The 16,864-nt window shown below is 48.6% G+C and overlaps 1 protein-coding gene across 4 annotated transcripts in view; it reads right to left on the bottom strand.

The window, feature by feature from the left end:
* Nucleotides 1-869, bottom strand: part of LOC139267472 (cullin-9) — a 293,931-nt gene extending 293,062 nt beyond the window's left edge. For 3 of the 4 annotated variants that reach the window (XR_011593911.1, XM_070885833.1, XM_070885834.1), the window contains exon 1: nt 712-869. The gene's annotated coding sequence lies outside the window, so the exon portion shown is untranslated. The remainder of the gene's footprint in view (nt 1-711) is intronic. The other variant, XM_070885832.1, reaches the window with a different exon arrangement.
* Nucleotides 870-16,864: the final 15,995 nt, after the last annotated feature.

Raw genomic sequence — 16,864 nt, 5'->3', positions numbered from 1 at the left:
TCTCTCTCTCTCTGGCCCCTCTCTCTCTCTCTCTGGCCCCTCTCTCTCTCTCTCTGGCCCCTCTCTCTCTCTCTGGCCCCTCTCTCTCTCTCTCTGGCCCCTCTCTCTCTCTCTCGGCCCCTCTCTCCTTCTCTCTCTCTCTGGCCCCTCTCTTCTCTCTCTCTCTGGCTCCTCTCTCTCTCTCTCTCTCTGGCTCCTCTCTCTCTCTCTCTCTCTCTTCTGGCCCCTCTCTCTCTCTCTGGCCCCTCTCTCTCTCTCTGGCCCCTCTCTCTCTCTCTGGCCCCTCTCTCTCTCTCTGGCTCCTCTCTCTCTCTCTCTCTCTCTCTCTGGCCCCTCTCTCTCTCTCTCTCTCTCTCGCCCCTCTCTCTCTCTCTCTCTCTCTCTCTCTGGCCCCTCTCTCTCTCTCTCACCCCTCTCTCTCTCTCTCACCCTCTCTCTCTCACCCCTCTTTCTCTCTCTCTCTCTCTCTCTCTCTCGCCCCTCTCTCTCTCTCTCTGGCCCCTCTGGCTCCTTTCTCTCTCTCGCCCCTCTCTCTCTCTCTCTGGCCCCTCTGGCTCCTTTCTCTCTCTCACCCCTCTCTCTCTCTCTGGCCCCTCTGGCTCCTTTCTCTCTCTCGCCCCTCTCCCTCTCGCCCCTCTCTCTCTCTCTCTCTCTCTCGCCCCTTTCTCTCTCTCTCTGGCCCCGGCCCCTCTCCCCCGGGCCCACACTCACCGTATATGTGTGTGTCTCTCTCCGGGCTCGCTGTCCCCGGGCCGGGCCTGTGTGTCTCGGTGTCCGGGCCTATCCCTCAGTCCCCGGGCCGGGCCGCTCTGTGATGTAACCCTCCCCCCCGGTTCCGTGGCGCAGAGACGGACGCCGCCGCCACTTCCGGTACCCGCGCTACGGGCCGCCCCCCAGGACAAGCCGCACCAAACGCGGCGGCTCGAAATGTGTCTGGAACAGCCGGCAGAGGGCGCGAGAACAGTCTGTGTCCGTGTCTGTCTCTGTCTGTGTGTGTGTGTGTGTCTGTGTCTCTGTGTCTGTGTGTGTTTGTCTGTGCGTGTGTGTGCCCTTGTGTCTGTCTGTGTCTCTGTGTGTGTGTCTGTGTGTCTGCGTGTGTGTCTCTGTGTTGTGTGTGTCCTTGTGTGTCTATGTCCTTGTGTGTCTGTCTGTCTGTGTGTGTGTGTCTGCGTGTGTCTGTGGTCCTTGTGTGTCTGTCTCTGTTTGTATGTGTGTGTGTCTGTCTGTGTCTGTGTGCCTGTCTATGTCTATCTGTATCTGTCTGTGTGTCTGTCTGTGTGTGTCTGCGTGTGTCTGTGTCCTTGTGTGTCTGTCTCTGTTTGTATGTGTGTGTGTCTGTCTGTGTCTGTGTGCCTGTCTATGTCTATCTGTATCTGTCTGTGTGTCTGTCTGTGTGTGTCTATCTGTATCTGTCTCTGTGTCTGTGTGTCTGTCTGTGCGTGTGTGTCTGTGTCTGTCTCTGTGTGTCTGTGTCTGTGTGTGTCTGTCTGTCTGTCTGTGTGTGTGTCTGTGTCTGTCTGTGTGTGCCTATCTGTATCTGTCTCTGTGTCTGTGTGTGTGTGTCTGTCTGTGTGTGTGTCTGTGTCCTTTTGTGTGTCTGTATGTGTGTGTCCTTGTGTTGTGTGTGTGTCCTTGTGTGTTGTGTGTGTTTGTCCTTGTGTGGTGTGTGTGTGTCCTTGTGTGTCTGTGTCCTTGTGTGTCTGTCTGTGTGCGTGTGTGTGTCCTTGTGTGTCTGCGTGTGTATGTCTGTGTGTGTGTGTGTGCCTGTCTGTGTGTCTGTGTCCTTGTGTGTCTGTCTCTGTTTGTGTGTGTGTGTCTGTCTGTGTGTCTGTCTGTGTCTGTGTTTGTGTGTATCTGTCTGTGTGTATCTGTGTGTGTCTCTGTGTGTGTGTCTGTGTGTGTCTATCTGTATCTGTCTGTGTCTGTCTGTGTTTGTGTGTGTGTGTGTCTGTGTCTGTCTGTGTGCCTGTCTGTGTCTGTGTGTGTCTATCTGTATCTGTCTCTGTTTGTGTCTGTGTCTGTCTGTGTCTGTGTGTGTGTGTGTCTGTCTGTGCCTGTGTGTATCTGTCTGTGTCTGTGTGCGTGTGTGTCTGTGTCTGTCTGTGTCTGTGCCTGTCTGTGTGTCTGTCTGTGCCTGTGTCTGTGTCTGTGCGTGTGCCTGTCTGTGTGTCTGTCTGTGTCTGTGTGTGTGTGTCTGTCTGTTTGTGTGCCTGTCTGTGTGTGTGTCTGTGTGTCTGTCTATGTCTGTGTCTATCTGTCTCTGTGTCTGTGTGTGTCTGTCTGTGTGTGTGTCTGTGTGTTTGTGTGTCTGTCTGTGTGTGTGTCTGTGTGTCTGTGCCTGTCTGTATCTGTCTCTGTGTCTGTGTGTGTCTGTCTGTGTGTGTGTGTCTGTCTGTCTGTGTGTCTGTGTCCTTTTGTGTGTCTGTATGTGTGTGTCCTTGTGTTGTGTGTGTGTGTGTGTCCGTGTGTGTTGTGTGTGTGTGTCCTTGTGTGGTGTGTGTGTGTGTCCTTGTGTGTCTGTGTCCTTGTGTGTCTGTCTGTGTGCGTGTGTGTGTCCTTGTGTGTCTGCGTGTGTATGTCTGTGTGTGTGTATGTGTGCCTGTCTGTGTCCTTGTGTGTCTGTCTCTGTTTGTTTGTGTGTGTGTGTGTCTGTCTGTGTTTGTGTGTGTCTGTCTGTGTCTGTGTTTGTGTGTATCTGTCTGTGTGTCTCTGTGTGTGTGTCTGTCTGTGTGTCTGTCTGTGTGTCTGTCTGTGTGTGTCTATCTGTATCTGTCTCTGTTTGTGTGTGTGTCTGTGTGTCTGTCTGTGTGTGTGTGTGTCTGTCTGTGCCTGTGTGTATCTGTCTGTGTGCGTGTGTGTCTGTGTCTGTGCCTGTCTGTGTGTCTGTCTGTGCCTGTGTCTGTGTGTCTGTCTGTTTGTGTGCCTGTCTGTGTGTGTGTGTGTGTGTGTCTGTCTATGTCTGTGTCTATCTGTCTCTGTGTCTGTGTGTGTCTGTCTGTGTGTGTGTCTGTGCCTGTGCCTGTCTGTGTGTCTGTGCCTGTCCCTGTCTATGTGTCTGTCTGTGTCCGTGTCTGTCTGTGTGTGTGTGTGTGTCTGTGTCTGTCAGTGTGTCTGTCTGTGTGTGTCTGTGTCTGTGTGTGTCTGTCTGTGTGTCTGTCCCTGTCTGTCCCTGTCTGTGTCTGTCTGTGTCTGTCTGTGTCTGTCCCTGTCTGTGTGTCTGTCTGTGTCTGTGTGTGTCTGTCTGTGTGTTTGTGTGTGTGTCTGTGTCTGTGTGTGTCTATCTGTATCTGTCTCTGTGTCTGTGTGTGTCTGTGTGTGTGTCTGTCTGTGTGTGTGTCTGTGTCCTTTTGTGTGTCTGTGTGTGTGTGTCCTTGTGTTGTGTGTGTGTGTCCTTGTGTGGTGTGTGTGTGTGTGTCCTTGTGTGTCTGTGTCCTTGTGTGTCTGTCTGTGTGCGTGTGTGTGTCCTTGTGTGTCTGCGTGTGTATGTCTGTGTGTGTGTGTGTCTGTGTGTCTGTCCTTGTGTGTCTGTCTCTGTGTGTGTGTGTCTGTCTGTGTTTGTGTGTGTCTGTCTGTGTCTGTCTATTTGTATCTGTCTGTGTTTGTGTGTGTGTGTGTCTGTCTGTGTCTATCTGTCTCTGTTTGTGTGTGTGTCTGTCTGTGTCTGTGTGTGTCTGTCTGTGTCTGTGTGTATCTGTCTGTGTGTGTCTGTGTCTGTCTGTGTGCGTGTGTGTCTGTGTGGCTGTTTGTCTGTCTGTGTCTGTGCCTGTCTGTGTCTGTGTGTGTGTCTGTCTGTGTCTGTCTGTGCCTGTCCCTGTCTGTGTGTGTGTCTGTCTGTGTGTCTGTTTGTGTGCCTGTCAGTGTGTGTGTGTGTCTGTGTCTGTCTGTGTGTCTGTGTCTATCTGTGTCTGTGTGTGTGTGTGTGTCTGTGCCTGTCTGTGTGTCTGTGCCTGTCCCTGTCTATGTGTCTGTCTGTGTCTGTGTCTGTCTGTGTGTGTCTCTCTGTGTGTTTGTCTGTGTGTGTGTCTGTGTGCGTGTCTGTCTGTGTGCGTGTCTGTCTGTGTGCGTGTTTGTCTGTGTGCGTGTGTGTCTGTCTGTGTCTGTGCCTGTCTGTGTGTGTCTGTGTCTGTGCCTGTCTGTGTCTGTCCGTGTCTGTGTGTGTCTGTCTGTCTGTCTGTCTGTGTGTTTGTGTGTCTGTCTGTGTCTATCTGTGTCTGTGTGTGTCTGTCTGTGTGTGTGTGTCTGTCTGTGTCTGTGTGTCTGTCTGTGTGCGTCTGTGTGTGTGTGTCTGTACCTGTCTGTGTGTCTGTCTGTGTGTGTGTGTCTGTGTCTGTCTGTGTGTGTGTCTATCTGTGTCTGTCTGTGTGTGTGTCTGTGTCTGTCTGTGTGTTTGTGTGTCTGTCTGTGTGTGTGTGTGTGTCTATCTGTATCTGTCTGTGTGTCTGTCTGTGTGTGTGTGTCTGTCTGTGTCCTTTTGTGTGTCTGTGTGTCTGTCTGTGTGCGTGTGTATCTGTCTGTGTTTGTGTGTCCCTGTCTGTGTCCCTGTCTGTGTGTCTGTGTGTGTGTCTGTCTGTGTCTGTCTATGTGTCTGTCTGTGTGTGTGTGTCTGTCTGTGTCTGTGTGTCTGTCTGTGTGTGTCTGTATGTGCATGTGTGTGTCTGTGCCTGTCTGTGTGTGTGTCTGTCTGTGCCTGTGTGTCTGCCTGTGCCTGTGTGCCTGTCTGTGTGTGTGTGTCTGTATGTGCCTGTGTGTGTCTGTGCCTGTCTGTGTGTGTGTCTATCTGTGTCTGTCTGTGTGTGTGTCTGTGTCTGTCTGTGTGTGTGTCTGTCTGTGTGTCTGTGCCTGTGTGTGTGTGTGTGTGTCTGTCTATGTCTGTGCCTGTCTGTGTGTCTGTCTGTGTGTGTCTGTGTCTATCTGTGTCTGTGTCTGTCTGTGTGTGTGTCTGTCTGTGTGTGTGTCTGTCTGTGTGTGTGTGTCTGTGTCTGATTGTGTGTGTGTCTATCTGTGTGTGTGTCTGTGTCTGTCTGTGTGTCTGTCTGTGTGTGTCTGTGTCTGTCTGTGTGTCTGTGTGTGTCTATCTGTATCTGTCTGTGTGTCTGTCTGTGTGTGTGTGTCTGTCTGTGTCCTTTTGTGTGTCTGTCTGTCTGTGTGTCTGTCTGTGTGTGTCTGTGTTTGTGTGTGTCTGTGTGTGTCTGTCTGTGTGTGTCTGTCTGTGTCTGTCCCTGTCTGTGTGTCTGTCTGTGTCTGTGTGTGTGTCTGTCTGTGTGTTTGTGTGTGTGTCTGTGTCTGTCTGTGTGTGTCTATCTGTCTCTGTGCCTGTGTGTGTCTGTGTGTGTGTGTGTATCTGTGTGTGTGTGTGTCTGTGCCTGTCTGTGTGTGTGTGTCTGTGTCTGTCTGTGTGTGTGTGTCTGTCTGTGTGTGTGTGTCTGTCTGTGTCTGTCTGTGTGTCTGTATCTGTCTGTGTGTCTGCCTGCCTGTGTGTGTCTGTATCTGTCTGTGTCTGTCTGTCTGTGTGTCTGTCTGTCTGTCTGTGTGTCTGTATCTGTCTGTGTCTGTCTGTGTGCCGCCACCTTACATTGCAGCAGGAGCAGGCCAGGCCCCTCCAGCCATTCAGTTATGAGGAAAGGTTGAGTAGGTTGGGCCTCTACTCATTGGAATTCAGAAGAATGAGAGGTGATCTTATCGAAACATATAAGATTATGAGGGGGCTTGACAAGGTGGATGCAGAGAGGATGTTTCCACTGATAGGGGAGACTAGAACTAGGGAGCATGATCTTAGAATAAGGGCCTGCCCATTTAAAACTGAGATGAGAAGAAATTTCTTCTCTGAGGGTTGTAAATCTGTGGAATTCACTGCCTCAGAGAGCTGTAGAAGCTGGGACAGTGAATAAATTTAAGACAGAAATAGACAGTTTCTTAACCGATTAGAGGATAAGGGGTTATGGGGAACGGGCAGGGAGGTGGAGCTGAGCCCACGATCAGGTCAGCCATGATCGTATTAACTGGCGGAGCAGGCCCGAGGGGCCTTATGGCCTACTCGTGCTCCTATTTCTTATGTTCTGAAAGATCATGGCTGATCTTCAACCTCAACTCCCATTTTCCCACCCAACCCCCATATCCCCTGATTCCCCTAGAGTCCAAAAATCTGACTATCTCAGCCTGGAAACATAGAAACATAGAAAATAGGTGCAGGAGTAGGCCATTCGGCCTTTCGAGCCTGAACCATGTAAGGGGTGGTTTTCACGGGGTCAGCTTTCCCTTCTGATCTTATATGAGCGGTTTCGAATTGCTCCCACACCCTTGGTTCTAGACACTGGAATTATGAAGGGACTGTGACAGACTTGGACAGATAATCGGTTTCAAGGTAGGAAGCAAGTATGGCTTTATTGTGTCTAAAAAGAAGTAAAAGGCACACCTTTAATAACACACACAGAATAGTAATACCAATACACACTGAGGGGTACAACACATTGAATAAAATGTCAAAATACAGCCTGTGGGGAAAAGAATACTCGAACTCTAAATGGGGTAAAGAGGAGAATGCAGATACATTTACACAAGTTATCCCAGCCTCCCCCTCCCAATTCCCCTAGCCAACTAAGTTATAGCTCTGGAGGTTCAGGGGCTATGCTCACCAATCCCTTTCGCCAGTTTCCGGTGAATCGCGGTTTATCCCCTGCAGGCATCGTCTGCCCTTTCAAACTAATTAGTGTCCCGAGGTTTTTTCTTCCATTTTAAAAGTCCAGAAAGGGATTCTTCTCCTCTGCAAGGGAAAGGTACCAGGAATCTTTGCGAAATATTGGTAAATTCTACAACCACCATTCAATAAGATCATGGCTGATCATTCCCTCAGTACCCCTTCCCTGCTTTCTCTCCATACCCCTTGATCCCCTTAGCCGTAAGGGCCATATCTAATTCCCTCTTGAATATGTCCAATGAACTGGCATCAACAACTCTCTGCGGCAGGGAATTCCACAAGTTAACAACTCTCTGAGTGAAGAAGTTTCTCCTTATCTCAGTCCTAAATGGCTTACCCCTTATCCTAAGACTATGTCTCCTGGTTCTGGACTTCCCCAGCATCGGAAACATTCTTCCTGCATCTAACCTGTCCCGTCCCGTCAGAATCTTATATGTTTCCATGAGATCCCCTCTCATCCTTCTAAACTCCAATGTATAAAGGCCCAGTTGATCCAGTCTCTCCTCATATGTCAGTCCAGCCATCCTGGGAATCAGTCTGGTGAACTTTCGCTGCACTCTCTCAATAGCAAGAACGTCCTTCCTCAGATTAGGAGACCAAAACTGAACACAATATTTCAGGTGAGGCCTCACCAAGGCCTTGTACAACTGCAGTAAGACCTCCCTGCTCCTATACTCAAATCCCCTCGCTATGAAGGCTAACATACCATTTGCCTTCTTTACCACCTGCTGTAACTGTATGCCAACTTTCAATGACTGATGAACCATGACACCCAGGTCTCGTTGCACCTCCCCTTTTCCAAATCTGCCACCATTCAGATAATATTTTGTCTTCGCGTTTTTGCCCCCAAAGTGGATAACCTCACATTTATCCACATTATACGGCATCTGCCATGTATTTGCCCAATCACCTAACCTGTCTTAAGTCACCCTGCAGCCTCTTAGCGTCCTCCTCACAGGTCACACCGCCACCCAGCTTAGTGTCATCTGCAAACTTGGAGATATTACACTCAATTCCTTCATCCAAATCGTTAATGTATATTGTAAAGAGCTGGGGTCCCAGCACTGAACCCGGCGGCTCTCCACTAGTCACTGCCTGCCATTCTGAAAAGGACTCGTTTATCCCGACTCTCTGCTTCCTGTCTGCCAACCAGTTCTCTATCCACGTCAGTATATTACCCCCAATACCATGTCCTTTGATTTTGCACACCAATCTCTTGTGTGGGACCTTGTCAAAAGCCTTTTAAAAGTCCAAATACACCACATCCACTGGTTCTCCCTTGTCCACTCTGCTAGTTTTATCGTCAAAAAATTCCAGAAAATTTGTCAAGCATAATTTCCCTGACATAAATCCATACTGACTTGGACCGATCCTGTCACTACTTTCCAAATGCGCTGCTATTTCATCCTTAATAATTGATTCCAACATTTTCCCCACCACTGATGTAAGGCTAATCGGTCTATAATTAATCGCTTTCTCTCTCCCTCCCTTTTTAAAAAGTGGTGTTACATTAGCTACCCTCCAGTCCATAGGAACTGATCCAGAGTCGATAGACTGTTGGAAAATGATCACCAATGCATCCACTATTTCTAGGGCCACTTCCTTAAGTACTCTGGGATGCAGACTATCAGGCCCGGGGATTTATCGGCCTTCAATCCCATCAATTTCCCTAACACAATGTCCCGCCTAATATGGATATCCTTCAGTTCCTCCTTCTCACTAGACCCTCAGTCCCCTAGTACTTCCGGAAGGTTATTTGTGTCTTCCTTCGTGAAGACAAAACCAAAGTATTTGTTCAATTGGTCTGCCATTTCTTTGTTCCCCATTATAAATTCACCTGAATCCAACTGCAAGGGACCTACGTTTGTCTTCACTAATTTTTTTCTCTTCACATATCTATAGAAGCTTTTGCAGTCAGTTTTTATGTTCCGGGCAAGCTTTTTCTCGTACTCTAGTTTCCCCCTCTTAATTAAACCCTGTGTCCTCCTCTGCTGAATTCTAAATTTCTCCCAGTCCTCAGGTTTGCTGCTTTTTCTGGCCAATTTATATGCCTCTTCCTTGGATTTAACACTATCCTTAATTTCCCTTGAGCCACCTTCCCAGTTTTATTTTTACTGCAGACAGGGATGTGTTCATCCATGTGATCTTTAAATGTTTGCCATTGCCTATCCACCGTCAACCCTTTAAGTGTCCTTTGCCAGTCTATTCTAGTCAATTCACGCCTCAAACTATCGAAGTTACCTTTCCTTAAGTTCAGGACCCTAGTTTCTGAATTAACTGTGTCACTCTCCATCCTAATAAAGAATTCTACCATGTTATGGTCACTCTTTCCCAAGGGGTCTCGCACAGCAAGATTGCTAATTAGTCCTTTCTCATTACACAACACCCAGTCTGGGATGGCCAGCTCCCTGGTTGGTTCCTCGACATATTGGTCTAGAAAACCATCCCTAATACACTCCAGGAAATCCTCCTCCACCGCATTGTTACCAGTAATGGTTAGTCCAATCAATATGTAGATTAAAGTCACCCATGATAACTGCTGTACCTTTATTGCATGCATCCCTAATTTCTTGTTTGATGCTGTCCCCAAACTTACTACTACTGATTGGTGGTCTGTACACAACTCCCGCTAGCGTTTTCTGCCCCTTGGTATTCCGCAGCTCCACCCATACAGATTCCACATCATCCAAGCTAATGTGATTTCTTATTATTGCATTAATTTCCTCTTTAATCAGCAATACCACCCCGCCTCCTTTGCCTTTCTGTCTATCCTTCCCAAATATTGAATATCCCTGGATGTTGAGTTCCCAGCCTTGGTCACCCTGGAGCCATGTCTCCGTGATGCCAATTACATCATACCTGTTAACTGCTATCTGCACAGTTAATTCATCCACCTTATTCCGAATACTCCTCGCATTGAGGCACAGAGCCTTCAGGCTTGTCTTTCTAACACACTTTGCCCCTTTAGAATTTTGCTGTAATGTGGCCCTTTTTGCTTTTTTGCCTCAGGTTTCTCTGCCCTCTACTTTTACTTTTCTTCTTCTACTATCTTTTGCTTCTGCCCCCATTCTATTTCCCTCTTTCTGCCTGCATAGGTTCCCATCCCCCTGCCATATTAGTTTAACTCCTCCCCAACAGCACTAGCAAACACTCCCCCTTGGACATTGGTTCCAGTCCTGCCCAGGTGCAGACCATACGGTTTGTACTGGTCCCACCTCCCCCAGAACCGGTTCCAATATCCCAGGAATTTGAATCCCTCCCTGCTGCACCACTCCTCAAGCCACGTATTCATCTGAGCTATCCTGCGATTCCTACTCTGACTAGCACATGGCACTGGTAGCAATCCTGAGATTATTACTTTTGAGGTCCTACTTTTTAATTTAGCTCCTAGCTCCCCAAATTCGTCTTGTAGGACCTCATCCCATTTTTTACCTGTATCATTGGTACCTATATGCACCATGACAACTGGCTGTTCACCCTCCCTTTTCAGAATGCCTTGCACCCGCTCCGAGACATCCTTAACCCTTGCACCAGGGAGGCAACATACCATCCTGGAGTCTCGGTTGCGGCCACAGAAACGTCTATTCCCCTTACAATTGAATCCCCTATCACTATAGCTCTCCCACTATAGCTCTCCCACACAGAAACGTCTTATTCAGAGACTCAGCATCCACAGCCTTCTGGGGTAGAGAATTCCAAAGATTTACAACCCTCTGAGAGAAGAAATTCCTCCTTAAAAGGCCGACCCCTTATCCTGGTTTCAGTCTTCACACATATGTAAATGAGCCTAACACATATTTCAGATCCCCTCAACAAAATTGGTCCCAATATAGGGGTTTCATGAGCATTTTTTTAAGAAGCTGAAGTAAAGGGCCACACCCCAGAGTGCAGGACACCAACAAAGCTGAAAATAGTGGGAGAGAAGATGAGGTAAATCAGGCCAGGCCCTGTCACAGGCTGTAGAAATGTCTAAGACAATAACCAACGATTCACCAGAGTGTTGGACAGCAGAGTTCCAGAGATGCATAAAAGGCAGCGACAACACCATGACCTGTGCTGGAGCATAAGGTTGTCATGGTGATGGCTAATTTGAGAGTTACCAGCAGCTTCCTTGTATTAGGAAGCATCCACATAAGGGCAGTAGGAGGGAAGTTGGAAGCGTATGAGAGGTAATCTTATTGAAACTTATAAGATAATGAGGGGGCTTGACAAGGTGGATGCAGAGAGGATATTTCCACTCATAGGGGAAACTAAAACTAGGGGGGGGCATAGTCTCAGAATAAGGGGCCGCCCATTTAAAACTGAGATGAGGAGAAATTTCTTCTCTCAGAGGATTGTGAATCTATGGAATTCTCTGCCCCAGGCTGGGACATTGAATATATTTAATTTGGAGATAGACAGATTTTTGAGCGTTAAGGGATTAAAGGGTTATGGGGAGTGGGCGGGGAAGTGGAGCTGAGTCCATGATCAGATCAGCCATGATCTTATTGAATGGTGGAGTAGATTCGAGGGGCCAAATAGCCTACTCTTGCTCCTAGTTCTTATGTTCTTATACAAGATTTAAATGTGGCATGTTGGAAACTGCTGATTGTATGTTAGGTGTCGACGTTAGGTTGCGCAAAACTAAAGACTGATTAGATCTTGATTATCAGGGAGCAATTGTCACACGCTGCCATATGACTTCATTAGAAAAACTGACTCACAACCACATAGATAGCTGATTAGGCAGAAGATTTAAAATTATAAACAGCTCTCCTGCTTTGAGGTTGTGTCTAGATTTGGGGGGATCACATCTGGACATGTGGGGGTCACATCTGGACTTGTGGGGGTCACATCTGGACTTGTGGGGGTCACATCTGGACTTCTGTGGGGTCACATCTGGACTTGTGGGGAGGTCACATTTGGAGTGAGGGGTCACATTGGGACTTGTGAGGGGTCACATCTGGACTTGGGGGAATCTGGACTTGGGATCACATCTGAACTTGTGGGGGAGTCACATCTGGAGTTGTGGGGGTCACCTCTGGACTTGTGGGGGTCACATCTGGGCATGTGGGGTCACATTTGGACTTGGGGTCACATTTGGGGTGAGGGGTCACATCTGGAGTTGTGGGGGTCACATCTAGAGTTGTGGGGGTCACATATGGACTCGTGAGGACTACGTCTGGACTTGTGGGGGTCACGTCTGGACTTGTGGGGACACATCTGGAGTTGTGGGGACACATCTGGAGTTGTGGGGACACATCTGGACTTGTGGGGACACATCTGGACTTGTGGTCACAATTGGACTTGGGGGTCATATCTGGACTTCTGGGTGTCACATCTGGTCTTGTTGGAGTCACATCTGACTATTGGGGTCACATCTGGACTTGTGGAGAGGTCACACCTGGACTTGTGGAGGTCACACCTGGACTTGAGGGGGTCACACCTGGACTTGTGGGGGGGGGGTCACACCTGGACTTGTGGGGGGGTCACACCTGGACTTGGGGGGGTCACACCTGGACTTGTGGGGGGGGGTCACACCTGGACTTGTGGGGGGGGGGTCACACCTGGACTTGTGGGGGGGGATCACACCTGGACTTGTGGGGGGGTCACACCTGGACTTGTGGGGGTCACACCTGGACTTGTGGGGGGGTCACACCTGGACTTGTGGGGGAGGTCACACCTGGACTTGTGGGGGGGTCACACCTGGACTTGTGGGGGGTCACACCTGGACTTGTGGGGGGTCACACCTGGACTTGTGGGGGGTCACACCTGGACTTGTGGGGGGTCACATCTGGACTTTGGGGGGTCACATCTGGACTTGTGAGGGGTCACATCTGGACTTGTGGGGGTCACACCTGGACTTGTGGGGGGTCACACCTGGACTTGTGAAGGGGGTCACACCTGGACTTGTGGAGGGGGTCACACCTGGACTTGTGGGGGGGGTCACCCCTGGACGTGGAGGGGGTCACCCCTGGACGTGGAGGGGGTCACCCCTGGACGTGGAGGGGGTCACACCTGGACGTGGAGGGGGTCACACCTGGACGTGGAGGGGGTCACACCTGGACGTGGAGGGGGTCACACGTGGACTTGTGGGGGGGGGTCACACCTGGACTTGTGGGGGGGGGGTCACACCTGGACTTGCGGGGGGTTCACACCTGGACTTGTGGGGGGTCACACCTGGACTTGTGGGGGATCACACCTGGACTTGTGGGGGATCACACCTGGACTTGCTCTTCCAGTGCAACTCGACCCACTAATTCGAATTATGCGCTGCAAATCCAGCGCGTGGCAATTTTGGCCCCATTGTGTTTCTGTGTCCTCTGTTCTCAAGATCACGATCTCCAACGTTAATGGAGTAGTAGGTCTACCCTGGCATAATAAAAAGGTCTCTATGGGCTAGACTTTCGCCTTCATTGTCGGCGATTTTCTTGGCGGTACAACTGTTTTTCCGCCCGGCGAAAGTTTCCACTTAAGTTTTCCAATGTTATCGCCCACATCTGAAGTCGCCCCTGCGGTCATCTTCCTCCAAAACAGATATACCATTTTGGATACTGTTGGGGGAGCTAGCCGATCAGGGGAAGGCAGCAGCAGCCAAGTTCATGGCCCCATGGGTGGCTCTGCTGCACAGGAGGGCAGGAAAAAGAGTAGAAGAGCTATAGTGGTAGGGGATTCTATTGTAAGGGGAATAGATAGGTGTTTCTGTGGCCGCAATCGAGACTCCAGGATGGTATGTTGCCTCCTGGTGCAAGGGTCAAGGATGTCTCGGAGCCGCTGCAGGGAATTCTGGAGGGGGAGGGGGGACAGCCAGCTGTCGTGGTGCATATAGGTACCAACAATATAGGTAAAAAACGGGATGAGGTCCTACAAGCTGAATTTAGGGAGCTAGGAGTTAAATTAAAAAGTACGACCTCAAAGGTAGTAATCTCAGGATTGCTACCAGTGCCACATGCTAGTCAGAGTAGAAATAGCAGGATAGTTAAGATGAATAGGTGGCTTGAGGAAGAGGGAAGGATTCAAATTCCTGTGACATTGGAATCGGTTCAGGGGAAGGTGGGACCAGTACAAACTAGACGGTCAGCACCTGGGCAGGACCAGAACCGATGTCCTGTGGGGAGTGTTTGCTAGTGCTGTTGGGGAGGTTTAAACTAATATGGAAAGGGGATGGGAATCTATGAGGGAGACAGAGGGAAGTAAAATGGGGGCAGAAGAAAAAGGTAGAAAGGAGATAAGAAAAAGTGGAGAGCAGAGATATCAAAGGCAAATATCAAAAAGGGCCATTGTACAACATAATTCTAAAAGGACAAAGAGTGTCAGAAAAACAATCCTGAAGGCTCTGTGTCTCAATGCGAGGAGCATTCGTAATAAGGTGGATGAATTGCACAGATAGCTGTTAATGGATATGATGTGATTGGGATTACGGAGACATGGTTCCAGGGTGACCAAGGCTGGGAACTTAACATCCAGGGGTATTCAATATTCAGGAAGGATAGACAGAAAGGAAAAGGAGGAGGGGTAGCGTTGCTGGTTAAAGAGGAGATTAACACAATAGTAAGAAAGTACATTAGCTTGGATGATGTGGCATTTGTATGGGTAGAGCTGTGAAACACTAAAGGGCAGAAAATGCTAGTGGGAGTTGTGTACAGGCCACCAAACAGTAGTAGTGAGGTTGGGGATGGCATCAAACAGGAAATTAGGGATTCGTGCAATAAGGGTACAGCAGTTATCATAGACGACTTTAATCTACATATAGATTGGGCTAACCAAACTGGTAGCAATACAGTGGTGGAGGATTTCCTGGAGTGTATAAGGGATGGTTTTATTGACCAATATGTCAAGGAACCAACTAGAGAGCTGGCCATCCTAGACTGGGTGTTGTGTAATGAGAGAGGATTAATTAGCAATCTTGTTGTGCGAGGTCCCTTGAGGAAGAGTGACCATAATATGGTAGAATTCTTCATTAGATGGAGAGTGATACAGTTAATTCAGAGACTAGTGTCCTAAACTTAAAGAAAGGTAACTACGATGGTATGAGACGTGGATTGGCTAGGATAGACTGGCGAATGATATTTAAAGGGTTGACGGTGGATAGGCAATGGCAAACATTTAAAGATCACATGGATGAACTTCAACAATTATACATCCCTGTCTGGCGTAAAAATAAAACGGGGAAGGTGGCTCAACCGTGGTTAACAAGGGAAATTAAGGATAGTGTTAAATCCAAGGAAGAGGCATATAAATTGGCCAGAAAAAGCAGCAAACCTGAGGACTGGGAGAAATTTAGAATTCAGCAGAGGAGGACAAATTAGGAGGGGGAAAATAGAGAATGAGAGTAAGCTTGCAGGGAGCATAAAAACTAACTGCAAAAGCTTCTATAGATATGTGAAGAGAAAAAGATTAGTGAAGACAAATGTAGGTCCCTTGCAGTCAGAATCAGGTGAATTTATAATGGGAAAGAAAGAAATGGCAGCCCAATTGAACAAATACTTTGGTTCTGTCTTCACTAAGGAAGACACAAATAACCTTCCGGAAATACGAGGAGACCGAGGGTCTAGCGAGAAGGAGGAACTGAAGAAAATCCTTATTAGTCAGGAAATTGTGTTGGGGAAAATGATGGTTTGAAGGCCGATAAATCCCCAAGGCCTGATCGTCTGCATCCTAGAGTACTTAAGAAAGTGGCCTTAGAAATAGTGGATGCATTGGGGATCATTTTCCAACCGTCTATCGACTCTGGATCAGTTCCTATGGATTGGAGAGCAGCTAATGTAACACCACTTTTTAAAAAAGGAGGGAGAGAGTAAACAGGGAATTATAGACCGGTCAGCCGGTAGTGGGGAAAATGTTGCAATCAATCATTGAAGATGTACAGGCAACTCTCGATTATCCGGGGCCCTCGGGGATCGGGCTATTCCGGGTAAACGATTTTGCCGCTAGGGTGAGTGCACGTACTTGCTGAGAATGTTTGGGTCCCAAATTTATACATTAATGCTAGATTAACTTTCTGGAGTCAACAACCCCTCCCTCAAATCAATGTTGAAACTAGTTCGAACACCAACTCGACAAGCCTAATCCCCAATCCTTCGGCAATCATCAGTCAGTGGAGAAAGAGCACAGACAAGCCGGACGGTGCCAGCATGCAGGGTCCCCAGATCCTGCCGAGAAACCCGAGCTCATGCCCCGCTAGTGCCAGTGGTGTGGCTGAAAGGTGAAATGGCCAGTCTAAAGGCTTCAACCGGTGGAGGTCGAATGAGACTCGGCTTTACTTACCCCCGAGGCCAGGCAGCACCCTCAGTGGCGGACAGGTGCATTTGGAAAGCAGTGACAGGATCGGTCCAAGTCAGCATGGATTTATGAAAGGGAAATCATGCTTGACAAATCTTCAAGAATTTTTTGAGGATGTAACTAGTAGAGTGGACAAGGGAGCACCAGTGTATGTATTGACGTGGATAGAGAACTGGTTGGCAGACAAGAAGCAAAGAGTAAGAATAAACGGGTCCTTTTCAGAATGGCAGGCAGTGACTAGTGGGGTATTGCAAGGTTCAGTGCTGAGACCCCAGCTATTTACAATATACATTAATGATTTAGACGAAGGAATTGAATGTAATAGCTCCAAGTTTGCAGATGACACTAAGCTGGGTGGCAGTGTAAGCTGTGAGGAGGATGCTAAGAGGCTACAGGGTGATTTGGACAGGTTAGGTGAGTGGGCAAATGCATGGCAGATGCAGTATAATGTAGATAAATGTGAGGTTATCCATTTTGGTGGCAAAAACAGGAAGGCAGAATAATATCTGAATGGTGGCAGATAGGAAAAGGGAAGGTGCAACGAGACCTGGGTGTCATGGTACATCAGTCATTGAAGGTTGGCATGCAGGTACAGCAGGCGGTGAAGAAGGCAAATGGCATGTTGGCCTTCATAGCGAGAGGATTTGAGTATAGGAGCAGGAAGGTCTTGCTGCAGTTGTACAGGACCTTGGTGAGGCCTCACCTTGAATATTGTGTTCAGTTTTGGTCTCCTAATCTGAGGAAGGACATTCTTGCTATTGAGGGAGTGCAGCGAAGGTTCACCAGACTGATTCCCGGGATGGCAGGACTGACAAATGAAGAAAGACTGGATCGACTAGGCTTATATTCACTGGAATTTAGAAGAATGAGAGGGGATCTCATCGAAACATATACAATTCTGACGGGATT

This window comes from Pristiophorus japonicus, chromosome 7 (assembly GCF_044704955.1).
Source record: "Pristiophorus japonicus isolate sPriJap1 chromosome 7, sPriJap1.hap1, whole genome shotgun sequence".
In the NCBI taxonomy this organism is placed as follows: Eukaryota; Metazoa; Chordata; class Chondrichthyes; family Pristiophoridae; genus Pristiophorus; species Pristiophorus japonicus.
Note: the sequence above shows the minus strand (reverse complement) of the source record. Positions and strands in the feature narration are given on the sequence as shown.